The 25,114-nt window shown below is 35.9% G+C and overlaps 1 pseudogene; it reads right to left on the reverse strand.

The window, feature by feature from the left end:
- Nucleotides 1-13,103: 13,103 nt before the first annotated feature.
- On the reverse strand, nucleotides 13,104-13,229 carry LOC122897713 (annotated as a pseudogene).
- Between the last annotated feature and the right edge of the window lie 11,885 nt (nucleotides 13,230-25,114).

Here is a 25,114-nt window from a genome sequence, read left to right on the forward strand (position 1 = left end):
TCATTTTATGGACACATTTATGCCATTCACATTGAGAGTGATTATTGAGAGATTTGTTTTTATAGACCTCCTTTCATCTGTGAAGTCTTTGTTTCTTTAGATTATCTCCATATATTTCTGTTCAATGATATTCTTAGGATTTTTCCTCTTTTATAGAAACCCCCTCAGTAATTCCTGCAGTATCTGCTTGTTAGTTGCACACTCTTTTAAACCTTGCTGGTCTTGGAAGCTCTTTATCTTTCCATCTGTTTTTGAGTGTCAGTTTTGCTGGATAAATTATTCTTGGCTGCATGTTCTTATCATTTTGTGCCATGAATATGTCTTTCCAGCCCTTTCTGGCTTGCCAGGTTTCTGTGCACAGGTATGACATTATTCTGATGGACTTCCTCTGTATGTAAGGAATTTCTTCGCCCTAGCTGCTTTCAAGAGCTCCTGTCTACAATTATAATTCATCATTTTCACTATCATGTGCCCTGAAGTCTTTCTATATTCTATGATCTTGGGGGGAGTTCTTTCTGCCTCTAGTACACGAAGCTGGTTCCATTGGCAAGATTGGGAAAATTTTCATGGAGAATTTGTTCCACTGTATCTTCTAGTCTTCTTTCTTTCTCCTCCCCCTCAGGGATTCCAATAATTGTGACGTTGGAACGTTTCATGGCATGTTTTGCTTCCCTAATTCTGTTTTCGTGGCTTCTAAGCTGTTTGTTCCAGGCTTCCTCCTGGTCCTTTCTTTCTATCTCTTTGTTCTCCAGATCACTAATTCTATCTTCTGCCTCAGTTACCCTAGCTCTTAGAGAATTTAGATTAGATTGGAACTCATTGAAATCATTGTGAACATCATCACTTGTGGCTTTCACATCTGCCCTAATCAATTCCATTTTGCCATTCATTGCTTTCTCCAACTTAGTTATTTCCTGGATAATTGTTAGCCTGAATTCCCTTTCCAACATACTGTCTGTGTCCATATCCAATAGCTCTGATGCAGAGGGCCCAGTATCTGAATTTTTATTCTGTTGGGCATTCCTCCTCCTAGTCATTTTGGTGAGAGATGGCTGAACGGATGTGTAGCTAAATGTATTGACCATGGTGCAGGCAAGGTGCAACCTGGAATGCTTCTGAGCAATCAAGAGTCTCCACCCAAAAGAAAAAAAAAAGAAAAAAAGAAAGAGAGAGAGAGAGAGAGAGACAGGAAAAAAAAAAAAAAGAAAGATCAAATAAAGGAGAAGGCCCAGCCCAAATGGGTCCCAAGGTAAGATTTATGAAGTATACAAACAAAAACAGACAAACAATAAGACTGACAAAAGTAGATGACAAGAGAAAAATATATAAATAAATAAAACAAAACAAAACAAAAGAACCTCATCAAAAAGAACCCAAGTATAAGATTTATATACTACCAGGACAAAAGCAAGTATACAGAAACACTGGCAGAAGAAAATGATCGGAGAGTTGTTATAAATTCTCAGTGTGGGCAAGGAGGGTTATTTTGATTCTTCCTGTATGTATCTTGATATCTTTGTTAAAGGACTCAATTTTTGTAAGATAAAGGGGGATTAAAATCTGGTTTACTTATAGGAATAGCATTGATTGTGGAAAGGGGATTACCTTGAAGCTTATCTCTATATGAATATTTTAAAAAAGAATAAACTAAAACAAAATTAAATTAAATTAAAAAAATTTAAAAAACAGAAAAACAGAAAAACAAAAGAAAAACACAGGCATATGTATCAAAAAGTTCAGGTTAAAAGGTTATTATGGTATTTGATGTACTGGACATCTCATTGTGATGGTAAATAGGTTAAAAAAAAAATATATATATATATATATATATATATATAAAATGAAAAGAAGGAATAGTGGGAATGAATTAAAAATAAAAGTTGTATCTTTGAATTAGTGGTGGTTGTCCTCTTGTCTTTTTTTTTTTTTTTTTTTTGGTTGGCTTTCTGGGGAGGGGCCTGCCGCATGCGTTTTCAGGGAGTCTTGCTAGAGTTAAGTCCTCCTATACTCGTCAAGGGGGTGTGCTCTGAGGAAACCGATTTTTCAGGCTTTTGTTCTCTGGAGGTTTTTTTGTTTGTTTGTACATTTGTTTTCTCTCCCCCTTGGCAGCTTTTGATGGTTTCTGGAGGTTTAGAGGAAAGCAAACTGCACCTAGACTTCCATCTCAGAAAGAAGCCTCAGTCTGTTCCCCTCTGGTTACTCCAGAGCACATAAATTCTCCCTCTGCCGCTGGCAGAGCACGTTCCCAGTCACAGTCTCTGGAGTCACAGGAACTCCCACTTGTACCCAAAACCATGAGAAATACTAGCCACGGCTGTCTTGGTAGCTCCAGACCACCAGGGAGGTCCCAAGCAGCGATAGCACCCTGAGATTTTTAGCTGGCCTGGGCTGGGAGTGCTTAGAGTTTCCGGGATCTGAGAGAGTGCTGGCTGGTGCCTGCATGCACCTCTCTCAAGGGAGGGTGTTGGGTGTGACTCAGATTCTGGTCATGCAGACCTGTGTGGAAAGTGCAAAAGGCTGGGGTTCTGCCTGCTGATGAGGCTCCCTCACCCTCATGGGAACTGCCACCCAGATGTTCTCAGGTGTGCCAGTGGCTCAGGGACCAAGACCTGGCTTCTTTGCTGCACTCTCTCTGGCTCAGCACCAGCGTTGGCTGTCCTGGGTTGGTGGACTTAAGCCCCTGTCCCTAACCGCCCAATTCCCACAATTTGTCTTTTTGAGTGCTTTCAACCAGACTCCAGGTTAATGTTGGTCTCTAATCACAGGACACTCTTCTATTGGGATATTACTTTCCAATGGGTCGCTTCTGGTGGCTCCCTCCCCCTTTTGTTTATCTTCCAATATCAGTCTGATGTTCCCACTCTGCTTTACCTGCCCACTGGTGTCTTCTGCCCCTGTAGAGATACAGAGGTGTATAATTCTAATCTCAGGCTGATTTCATTGGTGATCAGAGTTCTTGGGTAGGTAATCAGCTCACTTTAGGGTACAGGTTGAAATGGCACCTCCCCCTACTTCCACGCCATCTTGTGTCTCCTAAGTCTATTTTAAAACAAGACTGTGGTATTCATGTTTGTAGCAAATAAATGACATATAAAAATCCTTGTAAAGTTTTTATTTTGACATCATGGAATTTTCCCATCCAGTTGGTCATTAGGCCTTTCCAACTGTCAGTGCCTCTTGCAATCTGCTTTAATAAGTTACATGTGATTAGCTCTATACAGATCAGAGACATTGGGGGTGTGATTTTCCAATGCAAATATCAAAATCCCAAAAAAGTTAACTCAAAGAGATATATGTTCCCACCTTAGCTCTAAAGGTTGTAGCAGTTGATTTCTATAAGTTACTTTGCATCATAATATGGAAACATAGTAACCTACTGGAGTTCTGGAAAACATTTTCAGGAGAATGATGTAAATAGCAATATGTCATTAAAGTATACCATTTGTCTTCATATGTGTAGTTCAGTAATCACTTCAAAGAAATATGCTAAATAATTGGAAAAATTATTTTTAATGCTAGGGTGAACTTTTCAAGAATTGAGTATATGAGGAAGTCTAAATCAATACAACTTTATTTTAAAAATAATACATTGTGTGATGAATCTAAAATTAATCTAATTTTAGTGTATCATACTGAATTACATACATATTTCCACACCTATAACACATAGTACTTGTAGATTTTCTAGGACAAAAATATGTCACTTTTTTGAAAAAAGACTTTATTTATTTGAGAAAGAGCAAGAGCATGAGAGAGAGAGAGAGCACCAGGAGGGATTTGGGGTAGAGGGAGAAGCAGACTCCCTCAGGAGCAGGAACCCCAATGTGGGACGTGAACCAAGAATCCTGGAATCATGACCTGAGCACACTTAACTGACTGAGCCACCCAGGTGCTCCCAAAATATTGCACTTTTAAAGTGAAGAAGATTATGATGCTCAAATAGAATTTGAAGCATTTTTTTAAATTTCTTCAGTTAATGAATTCCGTTTTGAAACTTTAAAATTTCAACACCTAATTTCTTTAATTCTCTTATAACACAAATCTGTTCATCATTAGGTAGTTCCACACCACCACAGAAAAGTTTCTACTTTCATGAGGTGTAATCTTTGGAGTGTCTAATCAATGAAAGGATAGTCAACTTCTCCCCAGATTCAGTTTATGTAGAAGTATTTGCAATACTTTTATGTGAAAATGTTGTCTAAGTGAAGAATAGTATCTACCAGGATTCAAATATGTACACAGGAGACATGTTGTTTGGCAGAACAAGATAAAGATGCCAAGTGTGTGTCTCAGCTTATAACTTGGGCAGGACCATGATCCCAACTCACAAGAAGGTAGTGAGTTTATCATTTACTGAAGATTAATGTTGGGTTTATTAAGCTGCTAATGATGAATTGGGTAATAATCAAAATTGATTGACAGTAAGTAGGAAAATGTGGGCTAGAATTTACTTGTGAATATCTTAAGTGGAAGATGTTCACAAATAAAATCTGAACTAAATGTCAGATGATATTTCTTTATTCTTTTTGAGTTTTTCATCACCTAAACCGCAGAGAGTTGGCAAGAAATTCCTGACTAGAATTTCTCACTCTCCATTGATTTATGTATACCCCTTGATGATTATGTATTTCATAAAATCAGACTCATTTTCTGGCTGGGGATCATTAAATATTTGCTTATAAAATCATCTGTGTTTTTGTATAAATCACATATCCTAGTTTCCTGGTAAATAATGGATTAGATCAAGTAAGAAATGGAAGGAGAAACATTTCACTCACCTAGGATGTTCTACAGAAGGTTATTAGATACACAAATATTTGTGATTTTAGACAAGTCAAGGAAAAGAAGGGCAGAGCAGTTATGCTGTATTAATGCCCACATTTGATGGCTGAAAAATTAGACACATACAAAGGATACATGCAAACAAGCATTAGGAAAAACATAGATCCTAATTTTTAGTATTTCCTATAAATTTATTTTGCCTTTTAATATCTGATGGCAACACATTTAGATTATTTCTACCCCTGATTTCTCATAGTTCAGTATATTCTAGTTTCAGTGACCTATAGAATATGTGAATATCTTGTAACAAATGAATTAATATAAATGTCACAAATACCACAACATGCAGATTTATTAGCAAGACAGAAAACAACATGTGTTGGAGGGGATGTGGAGAAAGGGGAACCCTCTTCCACTGTTGGTGGGAATGCAAGTTGGTGCAGCCTTTTTGGAGAACAGTGTGGAGATTCCTCAAGAAATTAAAAAAAGAACTTCCCTATGACCCTGCCATTGCACTCCTGGGTATTTACCCCAAAGATACAGATGTCGTGAAAAGAAGGGCCATCTGTACCCCAATGTTTATAGCAGCAATGGCCACGGTCGCCAAACTGTGGAAAGAACCAAGATGCCCTTCGATGGATGAATGGATAAAGAAGATGTAGTCCATATACACGATGGAGTATTACTCTTCCATCAGAAAGGATGAGCACCCAACTTTTGTAGCAACATGGACGGGACTGGAAGAGATTATGCTGAGTGAAATAAGTCAAGCAGAGAGAGTCAATTATCACATGGTTTCACTTATTTGTGGAGCATAACAAATAGCATGGAGGACATGGGGAGGTAGAGAGAAGGGGGTTGGGGTAAATTGGAAGGGGAGGTGAATCATGAGAGACTATGGACTCTGAAAAACAATCTGAGGGATTTGAAGTGGCAGGGGGGTGGGAGGTCGGGGTACCAGGTGGTGGGTATTATAGAGGGCACAGATTGCATGGAGCACTGGGTGTGGTGAAAAAATAATGATGCTGTTATGCTGAAAATAAATAAATTTTTAAAAAAATTTAAAAAAGGAAGGAAGACTGAGATTCTGAACAAAAATATTTTATTAGGCAAAAAAATAAATAAAAAAGAATATGTATATATGAATATATATATATATATATATATATACAAATACAAAAAAATAAATGATTTAACATAACAAATAGCATGGAGGACAAGGGGCGTTAGAGAGGAGAAGGGAATTTGGGTAAATTGGAAGAGGAGGTGAACCATGAGAGACTATGGACTCTGAAAAACAATCTGAGAGGTTTGAAGTGGCGGGGGGTTGAGAGGCTGGGGTACCAGGTGGTGGGTATTATAGAGGGCACAGCTTGCATGGAGCACTGAGTGTGGTGAAAAAATAATGAATAATGTTTTTCTGAAAATAAATAAATTGGGAAAAAATCCTCAATAAAAATAAGTGATTTTTAAATATATTTCAGTGATCTGCCCATGACATAAGCCAGCGGATTGATGATTCAGCCAATATGGCTAATTAACTAGGTGTCTTGCTGCTTCTCTAAGGATTCCTACTAAAAGGGTACACAGTATAGAATGTTGCTTTTTTATAGCCCCATATACTTTGTGCAAATGATAAGCATGTATAAATATTGAGAAGATTACAGACCTTCCAGTCACATAGTACCGATAACTTTATAGAGGTAGGAGTAATTTCACTAACTTCACCTTTATGGAACACAATTATATAATGGTTAAGTACATAGCATTCAGAATTAAGTGCACCTGGGTTTAAATCTAAGCACGGCAATTCATTAGTTATCTGACCTTGGTTACTTCTATTTTTCTTCATTTCTTCATCTGTAAAATGGGAAAAATACTACTACTTGCCTCACAGCATTGAGAAGAGGAGAAGTAGCGAACTAATTTGTAAAGAACTTAGCAAAATGCTAAGTGCATACCAAGTAGTTAATACATAAATGATAGCTCTTGTTGCTGCCACCAACACTGCAGCTGCTATTGTTGTTATTAGAACACCATATGAAATCCCAAAGAAGCAAATTGGGAAAAGGAAAAGAAAGGCAAAGACTAAGGAATAGTGATACATTTCCACTGTAGTATATTTAAAAATACTAAGTGTATATGTGTGTATGTATGTATGTACATATCTATCTATCTATTTGGATAGATAGATATATGAGTAGGGCTTACTAGCTAATTTCTTAAACTTTCCCACATAATTATACAGAAAGTAAAGTGTCTTTCCTGGTTTGCCGACATCTATAACTTTTTTTTTTTTAAATCCAGCACGGTTAACATAGTGCTTTGTTAGTTTCAGGTGCACAGTATAGCGACTGAACAATTATGTGCATTACTCAGTGTTCATTAAGATAAGTGTACTCTTAGTCCTCTTTACCTGTTTTACCCATCTCCCTACCATGCCCTTCTAATAACCATCAATTCTCTAAAGTTAAGAGTGTGTTTTTTAGTTTGTATCTTTTTTTCCTTGTTTGTTGACATATGGTGTAAAATTAATTTCCAGTATAATTTAGTGATTCAACACTTCCATGAATCACCTGTTGCTCATCACAAGTGCACTCCTTAATCCCCATCATCTATTTAACCTCTTCCTCTACCCACCTCACCTCTGGTAACCATCAATTTGTTATCTGTAGATTAGAGTCTGTTTCTCAGTTTGTGTCTCTCATTTTTGCTCCTATATTGTTTGTTTTGTTTCTTAAACTCCACATAGAGTGAAATCATATGGTATTTTTCTTTCTCTGACCACCTTATTTTGCTTAACAATTCACTCTCCAGATTGATCTATATTGTTTTAAATGACAAAATTTCATTATTTTTTGACTGAGTAATAGTCCATTTTAAATTTATATATACATATATGTATATATAATTACAAAATGTTTATATACATATACATATATGTGTGTGTGTGTGTGTGTGTGTGTAATCACATCTTTCTTATCCACTCATCTATCAGTTGACACATGTGATCATTCTATAATCTGGATATTGCAAGTAATGCTGCAATAAACATAGGGGTGCATATACCCTTTCAAATTAGTGATTTTGTATTTCTTTGGGTAAATACCCAGTAGTGTGATTATTGCTTCATATAGTACAATTACATTTTTTAAAAATTTTTTTTCCAATTTATTTATTTTCAGAGAAACATTATTCATTATTTTTTCACCACACCCAGTGCTCCATGCAAGCCGTGCCCTCTATAATACCCACCACCTGGTACCCCAACCTCCCACCCCCCCCACCACTTCAAAACCCTTGGATTGTTTTTCAGAGTCCATAGTCTCTCATGGTTCACCTCCCCTTCCAATTTACCCAAATTCCCTACTCCTCTCTAACGCCCCTTGTCCTCCATGCTATTTGTTATGCTCCACAAATAAGTGAAACCATATGATAATTGACTCTCTCTGCTTGACTTATTTCACTCAGCATAATCTCTTCCCCAACTTTTGTAGCAACATGGACGGGACTGGAAGAGATTATGCTGAGTACAATTACATTTTTAAGTTTTTGGGGAAGCTCCATACTGTTTTCCACAGCAGCTGCACGAGTTTGCCTTCTCACCAAGGTAGCAAGAGGATTACTTTTTCTCCCCATCTTTACCAACTCTTGCTGTTTCTTGTGGTTTTCATTTTATCCATTCTCACAGACGTGAGGTGATATTTTATTGTAGTTTTGACTTTCATTTCCTTGATGGTTAGTAACTATAAGTACCTTTTCATATATCTGTTGGCCATCAGTATGTTTTTTTTTTTTTTTTTTGGAGAAATGTCTATTTATGTCCTTTGCCCAGTTTTGAATTGGATTATTTGGGTTTTTGGTGTTGACTTATGTAAGTTCTTTATACAAATATGTATTTTTTGATTTTTAGAAATTATTTAAAATCCAGTTAGTTAACATACAGTGTAATATTAGTTTCAGGTGTATAATATACTGATTCAACAGTTCCATGCAACTCCCAGTGCTCATCACAAGTGCCCAAACCCTTTATTAAAAATATTTCAATTGCAAATATCTTCTCCCATTCTGTCAGTTGCATTTTCGTTCTGTTGATTGTTTCTTTCACTGTGTAGAACCTTTTTATTTTGATGTAGTCCCAATAGTTTATTTTTGATTTTGTTTCTCTTGCCTCATGAAACATATCTAGAAAAATGCTGATATACTCAATATCAGAGAAATTACTGTCTGTGCTGTCTTCAAGATTTTTATGGTTTCAGGTCTCACCTTTTGGCCCTTAATCCATTTTGAGCTTATTTTTGTATATGGTGTATGAAAGTGATCCAATTTTATTCTTTTAAATGTAGCTTTCCAGTTTTCCTAATAACATTTGTTGAAGAGATTTTTTCTATTGCATATTCTTGACTCTTTTGTCAAAAATTAACTGACCATATAATTTTGGGTTTACATCTGGGCTTTCTATTATGTTCTATTGCTCTACATGCCAGTAACACACTGTTTTGATTACTATTGCTTTGTAGTAATCTGAGATCATAATACCTCCAGTTCTGTTTTTCATTCTCAAGGGTGCTTTGACTATTTAGTCTTTTGTGAACCCATGCAAATTTTAGGATTGTTTGTCTAGTTCTGTGGAAAATGCTGTTGGCATTTTAACAAGGATTGCGCTAAATCTCTAGATTGCTTTAAGTAGTGTAGAAATTTTAATAATATTTGCTCTTCCAATCCATGGACATAAGACATCTTTTCATTTGTTCATTTGATCTTCAATTTCTTTCATTAGTGTTTTATAGTTTTCAGAGTACAGGTTTTTCACCTCCTTGGTTAAGTTTATTCCTTAGTATTTTTATTATTTTGGGTGCAATTGTAAATTGATTTTTTTCTTAATTTCTATTTCTGCTTCTTCATTATTAGTGTATATAAGTGCAACAGATTTCTGTATACTTATTTTGTATCCTGTGACCTTACTGAATTTATTTATTAGTTCTAGAAATTTTCTGGTAGAGTGTTTAGGTTTTTGTATATATAGTATGTCATCTGCAAATAAAGATTTACTTTTTCCTTACCAATTCAGATGATTTTTATTCTTTTTTCTTGTCTGATTGTTGTGGCTAGGACTTTCAGTACTATGTTGAAAAAAGTGTTGAGAGTGGACATCTTTTTCATATTCCTGACCTTAGGAGAAAACTTTTTTCTTGGTTTTTCACCATTGAGTATGATGTTAACTGTGGTTTTTTCATATACAGCCTTTATTATGTTGAGGTATATTCCCTCCATTTTGTTGAGGGTTTTTAATACGAATGGATGTTGTTCTTTGTCAATTGTTTTTTCTGCATCAATTGAAATGATCACAGGGTTTATGTAGTGTCCTTGTCTCTTGTGACAGTCTTTGTTTTAAAGTTATTTTGTTTGACATAAGTATTGCTACCCAAACTTTCTTTTCACATCTATTTGCATGATAAATGCTTCTTTAGCCTTTCAATTTAAATCTTATTGTGTCTTTAGATCTTAAAAGAGTCTTTTATAGACAGCATATAAATAAGTCTTGTTTTTCATTCTGCAGTCACTCTATCTCTTTTGTTGGAGCATTATTCTATTTACATTCAAAATAATTATTGATTGGTATACAGTTATTGCCATTTTGTTACTCATGATATGGTTGTTTTGTTTGTTTGTTTGTTTGTTTAGTTCTTCATTCACATATTCTCTTGCTCTCTTCTCTTATAGTTGGGTTTCTTTAGTGATAGACTTTGATTCCTTTATCTTTATTTTTTTCATACCTATTACCGGTTTTTGATTTGTACTTATCATTCAGTTTTGTATATAATATCTTCCATATATAGCATTCTATATTAAGTTGACATTTGTTTATGTGTGAGTCCTTCCTTACTGCCCTCCCCCCATGTGTTATGTATATGGTCTCATGCTTTACGTCCTTTTATTTTGTGAGTCTTTGACTGGTTTTTACTGTTCTGTGCTTCCTACTTTACTTATTCCTACTTATGGTCTTTTCATTGAAAGAGTCCCCTTTAACATTTATTGTAGGGCTCATTTAGTGGTCATGAATTCCTTTTGCTTTTTTCTGGGAAATTCTATCTCATCCTCTCTTCTGAATGATAGCTGGATAGTGTATTCTTGGCTGCATATTTTTTCCTCTCAATACTTTGAATATGTCATGCCACTCCCTTCTGACCTGCAATGTTACTGCTGAAAAATCAGCTGATAGCCTTATGGGATTTTCCCTGTATATAACAGTTTTATTTTTCTTGCTGCTTTTAAAATTCTTTGTTACTACTTTTCCATTTTAGTTACTATGTCTCTTAGTGTGGACTTCCTTGGGGGTGATGGTTTTTTGAGCCTCCTTGATCTGGATTTGTTTTCTTTCCAGATCTGAAAAGTTTTCAGCTATTATTTCTTCAAGTAAATTTTCAGGGATTCTTGTGATGTAAATGTTATTATGCTTGATGGTGTTATTAAATTCTCTATGTCTATTTTTATTTTGTAGTTTTGCCTTCACCATTCAGCTTGATTGTTTTCCATTACTCTGTCCTCCAGGTCACCAATCCATTCTTTTTCTTCTAGTCTACTAGTCATTCCATCTAGTTATTTTTTAATTTCATTTATTGAGTTCTCTATCTCTGGTTTTTGTAATGTTTTCTCTTTTTTTGAAGGGTTTCACTGAGATCCTCCACTCTTTTCTCACATCCCATGAGTATCTTTATGATAATTATTTTAAATTCTCCATCAGGCATATTACTTATGTCCATTTTGCTTATGTCTCTTGCTGTGATTTTGTCCTATTTTTTTAACATTTGGGACATAATCCTCTGTATCTTCATTTTCTCAAATTTTCTTTGTTTCTATGATTAGGAATATCTCCTCTTCTTGAAAGTAGAGACCTTATGAAGAAGAGGTTGTGTAGTGCTTTGTAGGGCAGTGTCTCCTGTTCTCCAGAATCTGGCATATCAGTGGTGTCTCCTATAAATGTTGTGTTCACCCTGATATTGTGGCTGAACTATTTTTGCCTCAGCCTAGTCATCTACAGTGCATCTCTTTGCCTTTTGTGGACATTATTTTGTCCCTTTGCTGTTAGTGTAACAGTCTGTGGCTGCCTTGGGTTTGAGTCAGACTTGGCATTTTCCAGACATGTAGTAGCACAGGGCTTCAGTTTGCTTTCCCTGTGTTGTTTCCTGTGAAGCTTTGTTGGTGAGCAGGGCCTAGAGTCAGATCAGTTCTCTGTCCTAGCCCACTAGTAAGCCATAGTCTGATTGTTGTGTGTAGTTATATTTCTCTTTTTCTGGGATAGGAGTCACTTTAGATTGATACCCACCCCTTCCTGGGCTCCTTACACACTTCCAGGCTTGTGGCACTGCTTTGAATGGGTTCTGGCTAAGAGCATATTGGGTGTGGAGGATCTGCAGAAATGTACAAGGGTAGGTTGCAAGGCATTAGCAATGTTTGTACTGATATTCTGTGAGAGGGGACCTGGAGTAGGTGACCGGCTGGAGGGCACATTTCTGCAAGGGAACATGTGGACGGATCATACCGTTAGCAAGTTAGGTAGTGAATGTCAGCACTGCACTGGTTCTTGCAGGTGGCCATGTGTTTATGCTGGTGGATAGAGGAGAAGAATGGTGCTTGCCAGCTCTTTTGTTTCTGGACATTCTCAAAGATCCCTGCCCCTTTAGCAAGGGCTCTGAGATTAATAAACAAATCTCCCTCCCATATACCCAAGGCATTTTTCAAACTGCTGGTAGGTTGTATCTCTTTTGGGTTGTTTCCTGTGCTGTGTCTTTAAGGGTAGAGGCTCAGTTTCCTCTCACTCTCCTGACAGTTCCAGAGGTAAGCCTGCTGATCTTTAAAGTTCCAGATTTTATGTCTTACTGATTATACGAACTCATGAAATTTGGCCCCTCTAGTGTTGAAAGCCAAATGTTACAGAGATTCATCATTCCCCTCTGGGCTCCCCAGTGTGATAATTCTTTTCTCTCCCCTCTCTGTGCCTGCAGTGTCTCTCCCTTCCACGGGCAGTTCCACAGGTCCATTTAGCTCCTGGCCATGTCTCAACCCTCTCAATGCAGCCTCTTCTCTATATTTAGCTGTGGAGAGCTTGTTCTGCCAGACTTTGGTTTATTTTCTGGGTCATTTACACTGATGTGAATGTTATCTAGTTAGTGATCTTCTGGTCCTCCTACTCATTCCCTGGATGTCAACATCTCTGTTTTGAACAATCAGGGTTATAAAATAAAAAATAAAGAACGATTCTGCAAGCATTTTTGCTTTCCTTGTAAAGTATATGCCACATGCTTAGGAAAAAATTAATCAATAGGTGATGATTTACGTATTCCCAAATCATCATACAACTGATTTTGGATAAAGGATGTATCAGATATTAAACTGTTAAGGAGCAGATATTACACTTGAACTAAGCCAAAAGGCTGAAAAGAAATCACAACTGATTCGGAAAAGCCTTTTGATATTAAAAAAAATTATTATTGTTTTAACCATACACTCTGTCCTATGAGGAAAAATAGGTTACTGTAGTTCTTAAATGTATTTAAAATAAAATATTTGGCTTGACACTCTGAAATTGTAGATTTTTAGGGGAGGCATAGTAGAAGAGGGTATTTTGGACATTGTAGAATGATCATTCTCTTTCATAAGGAAGAATTCCAGTAGGCACAAGATATCTGAGAACAAGATGATTATACAACAGACACTGCTTTCCTCTTTGTTCCTCTGAACACCCACAGAATACTCAGAAATATCCATCCATCTTGAAAGATATTTTACTAACTTTGGCACAGAATGTCACAACAAAATAATTGTAGATAAGCAAGACTGGTATAAACATGTAAAAAAGCATGAATACTGGTGCTTGAACTGGCATGCAAGATCATAGTGGAAGCTGAAGAACAGGACAAAATGCATGTAATTACTACACTTTGTCAAGGACAGTGTAATATCTTAGAAAAGGAACTTCTGACCACAGAAATACTCTGTATGGAGTGGAGAGACACTTTTACTTATTATTTGCCAAAATTCCAATTACCACTTAGTGGCTAGAAAATTAAGTTGAGTCTATATATTTTCTGGACAATCAGGCAGCTTCTTTCTGGCACCCAATTAGGAAATAAGGTTTACCAAGGTTCTGTCTCAAGGTTCTGCAAAGGTACAGGTCTGGTCTAGGATTATTTCCCCTAGACAACCAACTCATTTTCTTCTGAGTGTTACTAAATATGTTAAGTATTGGGGTGTGGAATTTAAAAATAGCAAAAGAAAGTCATGGGCAGAAATGCAGATGGTTCAGGGTCTTGCCTTCAGAAGCTCAATTAGCAAAATGTCTAAAGAAGACCAATCTCTGAAGAGAACACTTACATTTGACCAAATTATAATAATGAATATAATTTTTATATATTGGTTCACAGTAATAAAAAAGAAATCAACGTTGCTGAAGTAGTTGAAATATGTATGAACAGCCATATTCCCTCTCTGTAGGCACTTACATGGACCCTAAGTTATAGTCAGAAGGTTGGTTTTTGAGAATGGAATCAAAACAAGAAACACTAGATAGATTGAATTTTTAATGTTACCAAGCTAAGTCATAATAAAATTGATCTTACCAATAGAACTATGATTCTTTACTCTCTTTGTAGAAATACCTTTCCCAATTTTCACACTAAAAATAGCTGGAAATATGAAAATATTAAGATTAGAGTCCCTTAATCTCAGAAAATGCTTGTATGGGCTCTGCCAATCTTTGCCTCCATGATGCTCCTTTTCTATTTCAGTGTCTCACCATTCCTTACCACCTTCTGATTTTCCTTAGATTTGATAATAACAAAGCAAATTAGAACCAAATTCTCTGGGCTTTGGAGTCATCAGTCAGGGTTCCAGCAGAAAGAGTACATTCCAGATAGTACAACTGAAGAAAAATTAATGGATAGGTGTGAGTCAGTCAGAAACTAATGCTAGTTGGATGTTTGTATGACCACTAATTCTGTAAGGATTATAGCAGTTGACTAAAAGTGAGAATCATAGAGGAGACTGCCAGACAAGATGTATAATTACAGAAGGGCTTGAATACCACTAGTAACAAAGTGCTAAAGTAAGAAGGGCTTGGAAAAGGAAGGACTCTGCTCTTTTTCTTCTCCAACTCTAACTTCTTGCTAGGGCCTCTTGTTTGCTTAAGGCCATGGAAGGCCAACGAACCATGGATAACCCAACCCATAGAAGTCAGCCTCTCAGGGAATAGAACACAAAAGAAAAGGGATAAATATGGATAGTGTGGTGATTGTGGAGAGGAGAATAAAAAACAATAACCATCTTGGGAGTCATTGTACATCTTCTAGAGACCTTTTGTCTTAGTCTTCCCAGGCTTCTATAATAAAATATCACAAACTGAATGACATAAATAGTAGAAATTTGTTGCTCACAGTTCTGGAGGCTGGAAATTCAAGATCAGGGTGCCAACATTTTCAGGTTTTGGTGAGAGCCCTTTTCTATGTTGTAGATCACTGACTTCTCTCTGTATCCTAATTTTATGGAAGAGGACAAGGGAGATTTCTCAGGCCTATTTTATAAGAACACTAATCCTATTCACAAGGACTCCAACTTAATTGCCTAATAATCCCCCCAAAGCCCAACTGCCTAATACCATCTTCTTGGGGCTTGGGGGGGTATACACATTCAGACTATAGCATCTTTTATATTTATACTATACATCTAGCTTTACAGATTATAAAATACAATGTATAATTAAGTACTACAAAGTATAATAGACAACTGTAAGTGTTGGGATACAGCAAGGGCTGGAATATTTAGAATATTTAGAAAAGATAACATGGATGAAGTGGAACTTAATTGAGTTCACAAAACATGAATAGGATTTGCAACTGCAAAAAAGAAAAAAAAGAAAAGAGCAATTGTTTTTTAGCATTTTGGCTAAGATCCAGTATGGAATAAGATTTGCACAGGTGAAGGGGATAGGAAGGATATTACCAATATGAAAACATCTTAGTCATGAATGTTATAAATATTTGCCCAACATGCCCTTTCCTGTTTGATATTGCTTATGGTGTTCCTTCTATGCAGAAATTTAAGTGTTTGTGTATTTAAAGTTTTAAATCCTTTGTTTTTCAATTCTTTTTATTGTTCTTATGCTTAGAAAATCTTTCTGTAGGGCTGCCTGGGTGGCTCAGTTGGTTAAGCAACTGCCTTTAACTCAGGTCATGATCCTGGAGTCCCGGGATTGAGTCCCACATCAGCCTTCCAGCTCCATGAGGAGTCTGCTTCTCCCTCTGACCTTCTCCTCTCTCTCTCTCAAATAAATAAAATCTTAAAAAAAAAAAGAAAAAAGAAAATCCTTCTGTATCCAGAAAGTTAAATATTCACTTAAATATTGTTTTGAAATTTTATGTTTATGTTTCAGCAATTGACTTTAAATGTGTCAATTAATTTTCATGCACTTTGTGAGATGTGACTATATGATTTTTTATATGCTGATTTTCTATAACACCATTTTTTGGTACTGATTCATAACTTCTCAATTGTTTATTATACATCCTGTCTTGACATGTTAAATTCTAAAGTATATTAGGTTTTATTTCAGAATTAGATTACTTTTACAATTGATCTCTCTTTAGATTCTTGTACTAGGATATTTAAAAATTATTTAGCCTTTATAAAATATCTTATCATTTTGGGTTTTTTTTCAGTTATTTACTTGCTAGTTTTGCCTGATTATTTCCTACATGACCTTGAAATAATTTGTCTATAAACAAAAATTCCCATTGAGATAATTTTTGATTTTTTTACTGCTACTTTTTACTATTATTCTTGAAATTTTTTAAATTTCTTTTCAGTGTTACAGAATTCATTGTTTATGCACCACACCCAGTGCTCCATGCAATACGTACCCTCCATAATACCCACCAGAGGCTCACCCTACACCCCGCCCCCTGCCCCTCTAAAAACCTCATTTTTTTTTTTCCTCAGAGTCCACAGTCTCTCATGGTTCATTCCTTCCCAATTTCCCCCAACTCTCTTCTACTTTCTATCTCCATATATCCTCCATGTTACTCCTTATACCCCACAAGTACTTGAAACCATATGATAATTGACTCTTTCTGCTTGACTTATTTCACTCAGCCTAATCTCTTCCAGTCCCATCCATGTTGATACAGAAGTTGGGTATTCATCCTTTCTGATGGAGCATAATACTCCATTGTATATATGGACAACATCTTCTTATCCATTCATCTGTTGAAGGGTATCTTTGTTCTTTCCATAGTTTGGTGACTATGGCCATTGTTGCTATGAACATTGGGATACAGATGGCCCTTCTTTTCTTTTCTTTTTTTTTTTAAAGATTTTATTTATTTATTTGACAGAGAGATCACAAGTAGGCAGAGAGGCAGGCAGATAGAGAGAGGAGGAAGCAGGCTCCCTGCTGAGCAGAGAGCCCGATGCGGGACTTGATCCCAGGACCCTGAGATCATGACCTGAGCCGAAGGCAGCGGCTTAACCCACTGAGCCACCCAGGTGCCCCGGTCCTTCTTTTCATTACATCTGTATTTTTGGGGTAAATACCCAGTAGTGCAATTGTAGGGTCATAGGGAAGCTCTATTTTTAATTTCTGAAGCAATCTCCACACTGTTTTCCCAAATGGCTGCACCACCTTGCATTCCCTCCAACAGTGTAAGAGGGTTCCCCTTTTTCCACAAGCTCTCCAACACACGTTGATTACTGTCTTGTTAATTTTGGCCATTCTAACTGGTGTAAGGTGGTATCTCAATGTAGGTTTGACTTGAATTGCCCTGATGGCTAATGAGGATGAACATTTTTTCATGTGTCTGTTATCCATTTGTATGTCTTCACTGGAGAAGTGTCTGTTCATGTTTTCTGCCCATTTTTTGACATGATTATCTGTTTTGTGTGTGTTGAGTTTGAGGAGTTCTTTATAGATCTTGGATATCAGCCCTTTGTCTGTACTGGCATTTGTGAATATTTTCTCCCATTCCCTGGTTGCCTCATTTTTTTTTTTTTTACTGTTTTCTTTACTGTTCAGAAGCTTTTGATTTTTTTTTTTCTTTTTGGTAACTTTTTTTTTAAATTTATTTTTTATTTTCAGCATAACAGTATTCATTATTTTTGCACCACACCCAGTGCTCCATGCAAACTTTTGATCTTGATGAAATCCCAAAAGTTCATTTCCACTTTTGTTTCCTTTGCCTTGGAAGACATATCTTGAAAGAAGTTGCTGTGACCAATGTCAAAGAGGTTACTGCCTATGTTCTCTAGGAAATTGATAGATTCCTGACTCACGTTGAGGTCTTCTATCCATTTTGTGTTTATCTTTACATATGGTGTAAGGGAATGGTCAAATTTAATTATTTTATACATAGTTATCCAATTTTCCCAACACCATTTATTGACGAGACTGTTTTTTTTTTTTTTTCCCACTGTATATTTTTTCCTGCCTTGTTGAAGATTATTTGACCATCGTGTTGAAGGTCCATATCTGGGCTCTCTACTTTGTTCCACTGGTCTGTGTGTCTGTTTTTTTTTTTTTTTCCTGCCAGTACAATGCTGTCTTGGTGAGCACAGCTTTATAGTAAAGCTTAAAATCGGGGAACATAATGCCCCCAGGTTTTTTTTTTTTTTCAACATTTCCATAGCAATTCAGGGTCTTTTCTGGTTCCATACAAATTTTAGGATAGTTTGTTCCAGCTCTTTGAAAAATACCCATAGAATTTTGAATGCAATGGCATCAAAAGTATAGATGGCTCTAGGCAGTATAACATTTTCACAATGTTTATTCTTCCAATCCATGAACATGGAATGGTTTTCCATCTTTCTGTGTCTTGTTCAGTTTCTTTTGTGAGTGTTCTGTAGTTCTTTCAGTACAGATCCTTTACCTCTTTGGTTAGGTTTATTCGCAGGAATCTTATGGTTCTTGGTGCAATAGTAAATGGAATTGATTCTCTATTTTCCCTTTCTGTATTTTCATTGTTAGTGTATAAGAAAGCAACTGATTTATGTACATGATTTTGTATCTTGGCATATTACTGAATTGCTGTGTGAGTTCTAGTAGTTTGGGGGTGGAGTCCTTTGGGTTTTCCATATAAAGCATCATGTCATCTCTGAAGAGAGAGGGTTTGGCTTCTATTTTTTAACACTTTCAAGTTTTGTCATATCTTCCTACATGTACTGTAGCCAAGATAGATTTTTTTCATTTCCTTGCTTTTCCACTGTAATTTATTTACCCATTCTTTTTCTTTATCTTTACCTAACTGAAATTCTACTCGTCTTTCAAGGCTCATTTCATATTACCTCCTAATCTTTGATGAATTCTTTCCCTGATCAGCTTGTATTACTGTGTTTTTTCTTTTGTGTAAATGATCACCTTTTGCATTATTTTATGGTTGACTGTAAGATCTTTGAGAGAAGAGACAGTAGCAAGCTAATTTTTGTTTTACCAACAACAAAAATACTGCCTAGGTTGTCACTTTTTGTTTTAAAAGCCTTGGGACTTTTTAGATGTCAATATAGTTGGTGCAGGATTTTGCTAGTGTTATTTATAACTGTGGGATCACTATCATATATGCTAATAGAAAGCATGGAAGCAGATGTTCTTAGAAGTAAGCATTTAAAATGTGAGTGGCCACAGATATTGTTGATATTATTGGGTAGAGAAATAATTATTTACCCTTTCAGAGTTCTTCTAGCTGATCTAGGAATCAAATTGGCATGAGACATATTAATAGAAGAAAATCAAACAAAATTTTAATAACATGTATACCTCCTATATGCATAGAAGCAACCTAGGAAAGTTGATTAACTTACTAAAATGGCTAAAGCCATCACCTTAAAAACTATCTCCAGCTAAAGACAAAAGAAGATGTTGGGGGTAAGGAGTCAGTTATGAAAAGTTACCAGGAAAAGTAAGGTAAACAGGGGCACCTATGTAGCTCAGTGGGTTAAAGCCCCTGCCTTAGACTGAGGTCATGATCCCAGGGTCCTGGGATCCAGCAGGGCATAGGGCATTGGGCTTTCTGCTCAGCAGGGAGTCTGATTCCCTTCCTCTCTCTCTGCCTGCCTCTCTGCTCACTTGTGATCTCTGTCAAATAAATAAATTAAATATTTAAAAGGAAAAAGATAAAAAGTAAGGCAAGCAAGTGTAAGGTTATGCAGAATTAATTTCTTGTCTTCTCCACTGTTAAGAGTTTCTAGAGATTTAGAGTCATCCTCCTCTTATACAGTATAGAGGGAAGCACCATTACCAATGGAAATTTCCCTTTATGTAAATGTCTCTTACAAAAGGGAAACTTCTACTTGGTTTTTAGAGCTTTTCTTGTGTCTCCAGTTTCTTAAAAGTAAACAGCTTAGAATAAACAATATGGTAAAGCAGTATAGCTTGGAATGGCAAAATTTGTTGCCCTACAATATGGAAAAGTCTATCTTCATGGGACCATTTCCTTACAGAATGTTAATAATTCTGTTTCTCTTATAAGTACCTTTTTTGAGTCACTCATTTTAAAAATGTTTTCAAAAATTATCCTCAATTTGTATAAATAATGCAATATGAAGATGCTATTCTTTTCTAATTTGGCATTACTCATAAGCATGACTCTCAGTGCATTACTTGTACTCTAGCAGGTATTTTCTATCACAGTACCTATTTCCAAATTTTAAGAGGTAATATACATTTTAATTGGATCTCTGTTATTGATTTAAAAACTGCAAATGAAATAATTACTTAACATTCTGCCTTCAAGATTTTATCCATTTTTAATGACTAAATTTTACTTTCATGTTTAAAAATTTCAGCATTTATCAGCAATTATGAATATAAAAATAAATTCTAATGATGTAATAAAATACAGTACAGAAAATGGTGCAGAAATGTAACTGGTGGTAAATTAAGAGATAATGCCTGCAGTACTGAATGGTGTCATCCTTTGGCATGAATATGAAGATGAAGAAAAGTCATTGTTTCAAAAGCAGGAAAATAATTTTAAAAACATCACATTTTTACTGCAGCCTGATTTATAGGAATACCACCAGACTACAAAGAAAAGGAGGGTTGTATTGGAGAATGATATTTACATGTCCATCTGCTCTGAAACAGATGCTTTCCTTTCCTTTGGTAAAATGTCCTACCTGGGTTTAGTTTCCTCATTTGTAAGAAGGAGAAAATATATTTTCTTTAATTGGTTCATATCATATTAATAATTGAAAATAATAATTGAAAATATAATTGAAATATAATTGAAAATAATAACAAAATAGATAAGGAAGAATATTAGCAACTTAAGAAGTGTTATACAAATGTGGGAGAAGGCTTAAAAAGCGCACGCACACACACACACACACACACACACACACAATTCCAGTATATACTTGGGTGGTATTGGTTTGAGGAAGGACTGTTTTAGTCAATTAGAAATGTATGTGCCACAATAATTTTTTTCAGCTACTCTTCAGTATATGTTCAGAGACACATATATGAAGTAGGGTGAAACAGAGAGTCATTTAAGTTATCCATTTCTGGAAAAAAAAAACATTAAGGACTCATAAGATACATTTCCTAAGCTACTTCTATTATTTAAAATCTCTAATTTTAGAACTAAAAAGTATTTAACATAATTCTAACAACAAAAATCTATAAAGAATATCAAATTATATCCTCTAGAGAAGATCTACCCAATAAGGCAACAAAATCTAGGATAATCTGAAAATCTTAAATATCATTAAATTGAAATGATTTTCAAAACATAATTTGTAATGAGTCAAAAGTCAGTTCAAAATGTCTTTCTATGTGTGTGCTAGTATTTTGTTTAAACATTCATTCTTAGTTTTGATATTGTGATTTATAAGAAGTATATATGTTTGATCATTCAGATGACCAAAATATATTTCTTATTTATATTTGGTCTTTGTCTACAGGTTTTGACTCATAGCTCCCCAAAGCCTTGAAATTTCCTGAGCAATAAGAGCAATGAAAACATCTTTTGTTATATTTGGTCTCTTCTCCTCAGTTCCTGAAATTGTTTTAGAGCCACAAAGGTGAAATTTGTATCTTATTATAATAATAACAAGCTATTTTCCACCACAACTGGGTTTATATGAAGGAAGGTGACTTTTAGAAAGCACCTAAGAATGAGGGTTCATTGCTGGGGAAACCAACCTTGAATAGAGGTATGGAAATTTCTTTTCCATTCCCTGATTGCTGGGGAGCAGAGAAGGGCTATAGGTTGAATCAGACACAAAGGCCAATGAGTTTTTTTTTTTTTTTTCACCACACCCAGTGCTCCATGCAAGCCGTGCCCTCTATAATACCCACCACCTGGTACTCCAACCTCCCACCCCCCCCCGCCACTTCAAACCCCTCAGACTGAAAAAAAAAGAAGATGTGGTATATATACACAATGGAATACTATGCAGCCATCAAAAGAAATGAAATCTTGCCCTTTGCGACAACATGGATGGAACTAGAACGTATCATGCTTAGCGAAATAAGTCAAGCGGAGAAAGACAACTATCATATGATCTCCCTGATATGAGGAAGTGGTGAGGCAACATGGGGGCTTAAGTGGGTAGGAGAAGAATCCATGAAACAAGATGGGATAGGGAGGGAGACAAACCATAAGTGACTCTTAATCTCACGAAACAAACTGTGGGTTGCTGTGGGGAGGGGGTTGGGAGAAGGGGGGTAGGGTTATGGACATTGGGGAGGGTATGTGCTTTTGGGTAAATTGGAAGAGGAGGTGAACCCTGAGAGACTATGGACTCTGAAAAACAATCTTAGGGGTTTGGGGTGGCGGGGGGTGGGAGGTTGGGGTACCAGGTGGAGGGCACGGCTTGCATGGAGCACTGGGTGTGGTGAAAAAATAATGAATACTGTTTTTCTGAAAATAAATAAATTGGATAAAAAAAAACAAAAAAAAAAAAAAACAAAAAAAAACCCCAAAAACAAACAAACAAAAAAGGCCAGTGAGTAAATCAATTGTATCTATGTAGTGAAGCCTCCACAAAAACCCAGAAGGAATAGATTTAGGGAGCTTCCAGTTTGGACAATCAGAACACTTTCATTTGCCATTCTGCTGGACTCCAAGCTCCATGAGGACAGAAGTTCCTTTGTTCAGGACCTTGTCCTATATATCTTTTCATCTGGCTGTTGATTTGTATAATTATTATGTATTTATCTATTTATTTTAAATTCAATTAGACAACAAATAGTACATCTTTAGTTTTTGATGTAGTGTTCAATTATTCCTTAGTTACATATAACACCCGGTGTTCATCACATCATGTGCCATCCTCGATGCCCATCACCCAGTTACCCAGTCCCCTCACCCACTTCCTTTTCTGCAAATCTCAGATTTGTATCCTTTAATATTCTTTTCAATAAATTGGCAATCTAGTGAGTATATAGGTTTCCTGAATTCTCTGAGCCATTCTAGCAAATCAGTCAGACCCATGGAGGGGGTTGTGGGAATCTAAAGCCAGGCAGTCAGAAGTACAGTTAACGACCTGGACTTGTGATTGGCATCCTGAGTTGGAGGGAATTGTTGGAACCTCCAGTTTGTAACCAGTTGGTCAGAAGCACAGGTAAAAGCCTGGGCTTGTAATTGGCATCTGAAGTGAAGGGTGGTGATGTGAAACTGAGTCCTTTACCTGTGGAATCTGATGCTATCCATGGGTAGATAGTGTCAGAATTGAGCTGAATTCTTGGATACCCTATTGGATATGGGAAAGCCTCCAGACACATATTAGAATTTGGTCTAGGAACTAAAAAAAGACTATTCATTTAAAACAACTAAATATCTGGTATTGATAAGGACAATAGTTTTGGTAGTTTAGTCAGTGATTAATCTGTTGTTTGGCAATTTAACCAGTGTTGGGCACTAAACAACTGTATCAACAATGATAATGATCAATGAATGAGTATAGATATAACACATAGGAACCTATAATTTCTTATAGGCCAGATACCACATAATGAGGCTTAATAAAAATTTTCTGAATGAATAAGTAAATAAATAAATAAATGCTAGAGGTTCTTATACTTTCATTCAGCAATTTTGTTTCTGTTTTCATGTATTTTATTTATACATTTCATATAATAAATAGTACATGTAAAATTTCAAAATACATATGCATGCAGGTATATAATCTTGTGAGGCTAGATATATTTTGGAGTTCAAAAGGTTTTTTTTTCTTTTTTTAGGTAAGAGATATGAAGTATATATATACTGATATTAGGTAATGACTTAAGTGGGTCTGAAGTAGCACATCATTCAAATATTTATACTAAATTAAAAACACAGGTTTATGAGACAAACTTCAGTTAACTCCAGATTTTGCTCAACAAAATAAGCTGGATACCAAATTTAGGAAAACTCTCTGTGTTTGGAGCATTTGGATTTTAGAATTAAGGATAAAGGATAATGCTCTGTAGTAGTTCTTAACAAGGCTAATGGAAATGACAATTATGATTATGTTGGCCTTCTTCCAGTCTGAGAAATTTTATTTTTTGTTATCCCCCTTTTTTTTAGCTAAAAGAGAAAGTCATTAAGCTGATATGAGGTTATTTGGAATATGAAGGGGACTCTTTGGAATCCTGTTGATGGAGCATTTGTAGGCAGAATTAGAAGAAACTGTTTTCATGAAAGGATGTCAGAGAATAAAGTGAACACCAACCTTAGAATGCCAGAGAGTTGGAAAAAGGCATTTTCTACATTTTTGGTTGGAACACACTATGGCTCAATCTGGCACCTGAGTTGTGAGGCCTGAATATGTGACAGTGATATTTTTTCAGCTCAAATTGTTATGTAGCTTTAAGGAGCATAGGGAGACAGCATTGTTAAAGGTGAGATACCACCATCAAGTGGTTTTGACCAGCAGTGCACCTGGACAAAAGGGCTTAAATTTGCATGAGAAAGATTTACCCTGTAGATGTGTGTGTGTGTGTGTGTGTGTGTGTGTGTTTGGGGGAAGGGGGCTCCCAGGATTTTCTGGGGAAGGAGTTGGTGGGGGCTGGAGATCTAATAGTGGGTGGGTGAATATAACAAAGTAATAAGATTTGAGCATTAATGACCTTTTATCCAATGCAAGTTGGAAAGTCCTGAGGCAGTTCTGGTTATACTAATATTTCATAGGATTGTATATTTAGATTTAAAATGCAACTTTTATACCATCATAAACTAAAATTATTCAAAATTTATAATTATTTGTCTGATACAGTTGGGGAGGGACAGAGTGGTGTGGAACCATACTGCTACTTGAATGAGACCATTTATTTGGTTAATAATCTTTTAGAAAAAAAAAT

The sequence above is a fragment of the Neovison vison genome, chromosome X (assembly GCF_020171115.1).
Source record: "Neovison vison isolate M4711 chromosome X, ASM_NN_V1, whole genome shotgun sequence".
In the NCBI taxonomy this organism is placed as follows: domain Eukaryota; kingdom Metazoa; phylum Chordata; class Mammalia; order Carnivora; family Mustelidae; genus Neogale; species Neogale vison.